Source organism: Atractosteus spatula, chromosome 13 (assembly GCF_055471065.1).
Source record: "Atractosteus spatula isolate fAtrSpa1 chromosome 13, fAtrSpa1.hap1, whole genome shotgun sequence".
NCBI lineage: Eukaryota > Metazoa > Chordata > Actinopteri > Semionotiformes > Lepisosteidae > Atractosteus > Atractosteus spatula.
This window is the reverse complement of record NC_142718.1, coordinates 11,382,339-11,391,158: the sequence shown is the minus strand read 5'-3', so window position 1 is coordinate 11,391,158 and position 8,820 is coordinate 11,382,339. Positions and strand designations below refer to the sequence as shown.

At 40.4% G+C, this 8,820-nt stretch overlaps 1 pseudogene; it reads right to left on the bottom strand.

The window, feature by feature from the left end:
- Positions 1-2,689: 2,689 nt before the first annotated feature.
- LOC148821778 (uncharacterized) lies at positions 2,690-5,325 on the bottom strand (annotated as a pseudogene).
- Positions 5,326-8,820: the final 3,495 nt, after the last annotated feature.

Sequence of the window (8,820 nt, the reverse complement as noted above, 5' to 3'; positions counted from 1 at the left end):
TTTTCCAAATTACCTCACGATTGCGAAAGTCAAAGGCCTTAGTTAAGTCAAAAAAGGCCAAGTATAATGACAGTCTCTGTTACTGGTACCTTTCTTGGAGTTTGCAGGCTGGAACAACATGTCAGATGTTCCTCTGCCCTATCTGAAACCACTGTTAAGATTCAAGTCTCATGCCACTCTTGGCGAGACATAGAATTCTTTTCGGGGGTGGCCAATATGGAGATTTTACTGTAGTTGTCACCTTTCTTGAAAATGATGACAGGGATGGCATCTCTTAAGCTCACTTAAAATGTTCTCTTTGTTCCAGATCTTGACCAGAAAGGAGTGGAGTTGGAACAAAAGGACATCCCCTCTGTGTTTATAATTCTCAGCAGATATCTGGTCTGGTCTGCTGGCCTTATTGTTCTTTATCTGTTTGACTGTTTTGTACAGTCCATTCAATCTGGACTTTCCAATTTTCTCTCTTTCTATCACATCTTCTCACAGTGTGGATCTCTCCTGACTCTGGCATTAGAAATACCAATCAAGATCAGTTTGTCTATTTAGGTGCACTTATAAGTATTTGGTGAAGTAAACTGTAGTAGGTTTCTTTGATATCATCCTATCGCTGATATCATATCATCCAACTGGCCTACTCTGCTCACCGCTAACCAGTCACTCAAGGACTTAAGCATTGACAAGTATATGTGTTAGTGATTAAAGGTGGTACAAACATTTCTGGGAGTTTCTTGTGTGTGAAAATATTTATGTGCAGTGTCTGTTGCACTTCAGCTGCAGCACAGGAGTTAACCAGGAGCAGTCTGGGTCCAATGACAGTGCCAGAACAGTGAAAATTGGGAGACTCATCCTAAAGCACTGGGAGAATCCAGTGACACTTCCATAAATTGCCACTGACCATCTGGAGAACTGCTTGTCTACTCCACTGAAGTAGGCTGCTTAGTTTCAACCCAAAATTTTTCTGTGGGGGTTTACTCTCTTATCCTTCATCCTTCTGTACATCACAAGGCAGTGAGTAGCTTCACCATAGCCCCAATAGTAAGCACGTTTCCAGGTAATTCCAGACAGGTGTTCATGGCAACTGTAACGGTCCAGGTGGCAGAAGTCACCCACCATAAATCATTCTATCCAGCAATCCTGTGGTTTACCTGTTACCAACTCCCATGGTGAAGATAAGGTGCTGGGAGACACGACCAAAGCTTATCTTTTTAAAAGCTTATATTTATTGGAGAAATATGCTATTACTACATTATCATTTTGTTCATTTACTATATTCAATTATTTTAACAACCAATTTCATTCTATTTCTATCACTGTACAGTATGTACCCGTGTACTGTTAATTTCATACAGTGTCATTGTTGGTTTTAAATGTAAATTGCCCTGGAGACTACTGCTACAACAAATACAACTATTACAATCAGATTTTTAAAATTTATAACTAATAATAAAATGTCTTTTTCTCTGTGACCCTACATTGGACTGATGACATACTATTCTATACAGAGCACGGCATGACCTGTATTCTTCTCACTTAGAACCCTAAATTTCCAGAATAGGTTCTTGGTTGCAGATACCTTTTAAAATTAGCTTTCTGACATTGTATGGATGGTATAACAATACTAAACAGAAATTAATAATACTATATTGAGCATGGATGCTTTTGAACAATATTGATTACATTGTATTTTCAATGTTACCATTCAAAGATCATATATATATATATGCTGTATATTTAATATTAAATGTACAAATAAATGATAAGATGAAATCAAGAAATTTGCAATAGCAAATCCAATGCTGATTCTGTATGTTAAAACATATGTTAAATCTTTATTATAAATCTGAGGAAGAAATACACCCAACAGTGTAATAAAAAAGACTAAAGAGGATGACATATGTTTATATACTGTATATATAATATGTATCTCTGTGCCTATATATGTGTGATTGTGTATGCTAAGCATGGACATAAGACCTTTATGACATATAATTCTGACAATATCTGTAACATCTTACATAAAAGAAAAGGCAATGAAAACCAATGTGTGAATATACCACATATTCCAATGCATTTATCTTCATTGCTTGGCTTACTGCTGAACTGAGAGAATACAATCTATTTCAAAACAACCAATATATAGCACAAAAGAAATCTATTCCTTTTGAGCAAAGACATTATCAACCTTTAACTTTTTTATAACTTTAACATTTTTCATAATCTGCTTTCTTTAAAATTATTAACAGAAAAGAAACTAGAGATTAGACAGAAAATGTCACAATCCGTTTTGCCCCAGTTTCTGTGAAGGAAACCTATGTTTGTAGATTGAAGGGGAGCAGATTTCCAAGCACGTCCTTTTAAAACCTGTGGGAGGTTGATTTAGCTTGAATCCTGACAGTTTGTCCTGGTATTACTGATGGCCCACTGAAAACATTAAAATCTGAGAAATAGATGTACACTACACAATTCAAATACATGCATGTTGTTCTAAAGTATTTTAAATTAAAAAAATGCATGTTAGGGATATTAAATAGTATAGATTTTACAAGATACATCCTAAGATTTTACTCTTGAACACATCCTCAGTATTTTTCCTGGGGTCATTGCGTATTTCGGGTCTTTCAACATCAGACACGCTAGCCCAGGTGGCCCAGCCATGGTTAATCAGGCCATGACCTGTGTTCTAGTGACATTAAGCTGCAGAACCCCATGAAGCTTCTCTTTTTTACCAGAGCCATCTTGAAGCTTCTCTGCTGCCTCAGTGATATTACGAATGGCTCTCCTCCTTCTCTCTCCAGTGATGCCCAATATACTGAGGGGTTTGTAGAGGGATTGACCAGCAAAACCCCTACAACCAACCTCAATAGGCATACACCTAGCTTTCCAACCCTGTATCCAGCCGTCATTTACAAGCTCCTCGTACTTGGCCAATTTCCTCTCGTAGGCCTCCTCTAGCCGATCCTCCCACGGCACTGTCAATTCCAAAAGGATGATATTTTTGGTTGACTTGGGGACTAGAACAATATCTGGCCTCAAAGTGGTCTTGACAATGTGCTGTGGGAACCATTTTGTTTTTCCAAGTCGGTCAAGTTGCCAGTCCTGTGCAGTCTCCAGAATCCCTACTCTTAACTGAACTCCTGAGTCAACTGCTCTCCAACTCTTAAAGCTATCTTCTGAGACATGGGCCGTACCTTTTTCCTGGTGCTGATTTCTATGCTGATCACTTCTGCAATTATCTTCAGCTTCTGATCATGACACCAATGGTACCTGCCCTCTCCAAGAGCCTTCTTACTCTCTTGAAGCACAGCCGACAATCTGGTGACTCCACTTTCCCCCAGCTGTACACATTTGCAGAGTTAGGAAGGACATCATATACAGACTGGACCAGGAACTTAATCTGCGGAGGATCTGCCTGCCAGAGAACAGCTCTGTGATGCAGACAAGACTCTGCCCGCTGAATGGCCTCCTCTGTTCTCCACTTCCTCCCACTTAACCTCTATCCCCAACTGGGCTACCTTCAGGTCGCTTGACTCTTTATACAAGACCTCTCTTGCTCTGGCCACTTAAAACTCCTCTTCCAGGAACTTCAAGGGCAGCCTCAGCTTAGTAATGTTTCCATAGAGTGCAATGCTACTGAGGCTCCTGAGCAAGCCTAGCTACCTTCGAAGGAAGCCATTAACCTTTCTTTCCAAATTCACTACAGTGGAGATAGGGACTTCATATACCAATAGTGGCCAGAGTATCCTGGGGAGGATGCCGTGTTGATAAATCCACACTTTAAATTTGCCAGGTAACCCTGACCGATCCTCCATTTTCAACCATCTCTCAATCTCCTGACACGTGGCCTCTACTGAAGTCGAGGCTGCTATCAAACACCTTGCCAAGGATCTTAACGGGCTTCTCAGAGACACCCGGAATGCGTGTACCTGCTAAGTTGAAGTGGAAACTATCCACAACCTTACCCCTCTTCAACACTAGCGACCTTAATTTTTCTGTCTTAAAGCTCATCCTTGCCCATACGATCAGCCTTTCCAGCCCTTGCAGGATCCACCTACTTTCTGGCACTGACTCCGTTGTAACTGTCAGGTTGTCCATAAAAGCACAAATTTGTGGCTGCCTTACTCCAGTCTTAGTTTTGGGGCCCCAGCATTCAGGTTCAGCAGACTTGACAATCATATTCATCGCCAGGGCAGAGAGTCACAGAGATGGATCGTGCAGCCTGTGAGTATCCCAACTTCCAATTTGTGCCACTCTATAGTTATTGATGCCGACGAAATGTCAAATTGATCGTAATAATCAAGGATGAGATTCACCACTCTACCTGGAACATAGGAACATAGTACATGCGCGTAGTTGCTTGGAACAAATGGTGGGGAATGGATCCATAGGCGTGGGCCAGGTCGAGCCAGAGCACTACCAGGCTACCCCTACTTTCCCGTGCTTTTCTAAATAAGGTGGGTCACCACTCCTGTGTGCTCCAGACAGCCCAAGGTATTTGGGATTTGGGATACCTCCCTTTTGTACCAATGTCTCAATGTAGCCATTCTTGAGGAGAAAATCCATCATCCTCCTCGCCACAATGCTAAAGAAAATCTTCCCTTCAACACTTAGCAAGGAGATGATCCTAAACTGGTCCATTCACTTAGAGTTTTCCTCCTTAGGGATTAAAACTCCTTCAGTGAATCTCCATTGCTTGGCCACCTTCTCTCTTCTCCAGATGACTTTCAAGATCTTCCAGAGCGTCTTGAGCAGCAAAGGGCAGTGCTTATACACCTTATAGGGTACTCTGCTCGTGCCAGGGGCTGAACTTTTCCTTGGTTTTCTTACTACCTCCCACACCTCCTTAAAGAGTGGCTCCCTGGTGTCAAATTCAGTACTTGGTGCTGGCGGATCCACCAAAATATTGCACTGACCCAATTCCTGCTCCCTTCAGGGATCACTGAAGGAACTCTGAAGGTAATGATCGACTTTCTCCTTAGAGCACTCCAGGCTCCCGCTTTGCTTCTGCCCCAGGAGCTGTCTCATGAAGCCAAAAGGATTGGCTATGAAGGCAGTTAGCTTTCTACCTCTTTCCTCCCAGCATCTTCTGCACCACTTAGCTCTACATAGGGTTATCAACTTCTTCCTCAAAATTGCCCTTACCTCTGCTTACCTCTGCAGCCGGTCCTCCTCACTAGCCACTTTATACTGTTTCTTTAGAAACTTCAACTCTTGCTGGATCTTACAAATCTTCACAGCTCTCTAATTCATGGAGTAAGATGCCCTAGCTGGCCTCTGCTCCTCTGTACCAAACCTCTTCGCAGCTAAGCTGACTATGATTGTTGTCATAGCCTGCAGCCTTCTGCATAGCCTGCAGCCTTTTGCAGATCTTTCATTATCTCCTTTCACCCTCACTTTCAGCACTTTATCTACATCCTCATCAAACTGCTGCCAGACTTTGGGTTTGCAAACTTGCGGCCATTTATCTCGAACTTTCACAGATAATCTGCTTGGCTGGACATGTTTTAACACATGGAGGCTCCGGGCACTGTGGGGGTGATTCCGGGCCTGGTTCCTCCTGCGCCTCACCAGGTTTAATACCTGAGCGTTATCACTACTTGTCCCTCCAAACATTTCATTTGAGACTGATGAATCTTTAGGTCTCAATTGTTCTTGCAGATCTTTCCGCACACATACCGTACTCGTTATCACATGTCCGTTTGCATAATTCATTAACCTTTGGTCCATCAAATTGGGGTGCTCATTCTCCCCCCCTCTCGGGCTCCCCTGAGGGTATGTTTCCTTTTGACAATCTGTAGCTTATTGGTTTTCCTCCTCACAAAAGATGCAGTTTGGGTTGCCAACCCACCCCTATTGCCGTCTCTCCGAGCTGTCCACTGTCTCTCCAGTCATCACCACACTATGCATGGTTATCAGCCAGTCTGTTCCTGGATGTCACTGGATTCACCAGACAAAATATTTTACAAGATACAGACGCAGCCATTCAAAATGCACGGTAAAACCCAGTACCACGCAAAATTATCTACAGTTCACCGCGTTGTACCGCAGTACGTGATTGGCTGGCCAAAATGACTGGTTGGGGCACTCATGGTGCATTGGTTGTTAGTGAAACGATCATTTAATCTCTTTACTGTGCAGGTTTTAATCCGCTTAATATTGAATATTCATATGGAATTTTACAACTAAAGGGAAATTTTAGTGATGATGATGTTATCCGGTCAGTCGGATCCGACTCTCGGCGATTCTATAGGCCATCTCTCGCCACGCTTTTCGGTCTTGGACTTTCTCTTTCAGCTGTAAATTTTAGTAGCTGAGCATAAAAAGAAGAGGAGCATAACGCGTCATAAACCATATTAATTTAGGAACATAAACATATTATGTAAACTGTATATTACTGGTATTGGTAGTTTAAATAAGAAATACACACCAGTATTCCACTTTCTTCCTAAACATTTTAAGCATCAAAGTCTTGCATTTGATTACATACTGTGGTTATTTTGGAAACATTTTTTACGTGCTCCTTCTGACTATTAAGTTTATATACTAAAAAGCGCATAGTTTTTAGAATTTGATTGATAGGGAATATAATATGGAATCACGTATCTAAAGAAATTAAAAACAATCTAATTATATTCATATAGCTCAAATTATCAAAGTAGTACACTTTCTTTGTAAATGTCTGCATCAGTTGAACTCATTCACCCATGATTACGTGTGTGGTGTAATGGCTTAGGCGTATGGCTTAGACATGTGCTTTGTGTGCTAGAGATCGGGGGTTTGAACCTAGCTGTCACCAGCTTTGAAAAACTAAAATAGCAAATATTATGGACACTATATTGCCATTTTTTATATTTCTAAATATCACAACATGTTCGAAGCTAAGTGGTTTATTAATAACAATGGATAATTTCAAACTACTGTAATGCCACTATAGTATAGCTTATAGGAAATACATTTATTTGTCCTGCATCAAAGTTTAACTCGTTCAAAGCGCCCTACATTACAAACTCCAAGCGTTGCATTTTGTCTATTGCTACAATATCGACAGCAATGTAGTTAAAAGGAACATGTCAAAATGTTTCCAAAATAACCACAAGTGAATGAGTTGAGGGATTTGATAATAACAGAGAAATCATAACAATGACCCCGTGTTTCTAATCATGCATGTCCAACTGAAAGAAGTGCATACTTCTTTAGAATTTGATTATTAGGGAATATAATATGGAATCGTGTATCTAAATAAATTAATAACCATACTAATTTAAGGATCTAAATATAGGTATTTATATAGCTGGTAGTATTACTGTAATCCACTTTCTTTGTAAACACATTTTATTTTTAATTTGACTCATTCTGCATGAAGAATTGTAAGAGAGTAATAGATGGAGACAAGATGGAGGTTTTTGTCAAAACTACATTCCCCAGAATGCAGTGGGAAAGAATGTGCCACCCTCAGTCACCTGACCAGCTGATGCACTGCATCAGAGAGAAAGACTGAAGGATTAGTCCATTAAGAGTTCATAAAGCCAGAATTCTCTACTATCCCAACATCAGCAAAACACCTTATCATCTACTGTAAAGATGTGCTTTGTGTATATTCCAATTGCAGTGGGGGCAGGGTGTGTGGGGAAAGGTTTAGGCTGCAATTGAATTGGGGATCTGTATTCTTCATACCTGAAACTGAGTCACCTCTTGACTGAGAAAGCTTTAGAGAACTTAACATTTTTATTTTCAACCAATTGTAAATATGATGTTTACATTGGCGTTTTTCTCCTGATGATAACTGGAACAAATGGTCATGTTTCACATTCTTGTGAAACAATTAAGATGTTCTCATCCAATCGAAGGTTTGATGTTTTTTTATTTTGAAACCGTGATCTTGACATGCAGGTGTGGAGTAAAGTTAACAGCTTCTGATTTAAAAGGTTATTAATAATATCTTCCGTGTCGCATTAACATTGGAATGTTCTTACAAGTGTGAAAAGAGCCGATACACAACGTGTCTCTTCTATAACTCTTCAGTTTACAAAGAAATTCCACCAGATCCACACAACATTGTCCAATAATACTCTTCTTGTGTCTAATTTCTAGTTTAGCAGGATTTGTGCGATAAGCACATTAATGGGGATGACATTACCCAAGTCTATATCACTGTACAACACAGGTTTGAGTCGACGTGTCTGTTAATAAAACAGAGCGCCTTCCAATACATATAACTACTGCATGATTTCTTTATACGTTTCAGCTATATGAGGGGAATTCATTCAGTCAGAATCTCGAAGTGCCTATTGTAAACTAAAGCAATTTCTGTCCATAAACTAAAGTTCTGGGAGAGCTGACAGAACAAAGTTGCAACAATTTTATTAACAGAGTGTTTCGTGTTCTTTCTAAGATTGTTGAGTGCAGAGGGGGTCATTCGGGAATGTGATTTCACAGATGCTTTTGTTCTGTCTTGCATTGTCAGATTGTGAATCAGTAAAAGCATTTAATTAAACACGCATTTGTGATTTTAATAAAAAATAAATGAAAATAGTATTAAATTGTCTTCTCACCTACTGGCCCGCTGGGGGTAATGGGGACTCTCCATTATAAACGTAAATGTTAAGTAATAAATACACACTAATTTTTCATGATTGCTGTGAGCTAAGTCAGCATTCTCCTTTCCGCCACCACCTCCAGGGGATCTAGGCTCAGTCCCAGAAGAAAGCCAGCCTTCTTGACGAGTTTATTGAGCCTATTTACATCTCTTGCCATGATCCTGCTGCCCCAGCACACAACAGCGTTGAAGATGGCCGCTGCCACCACTGATTCATAAAAAATGTG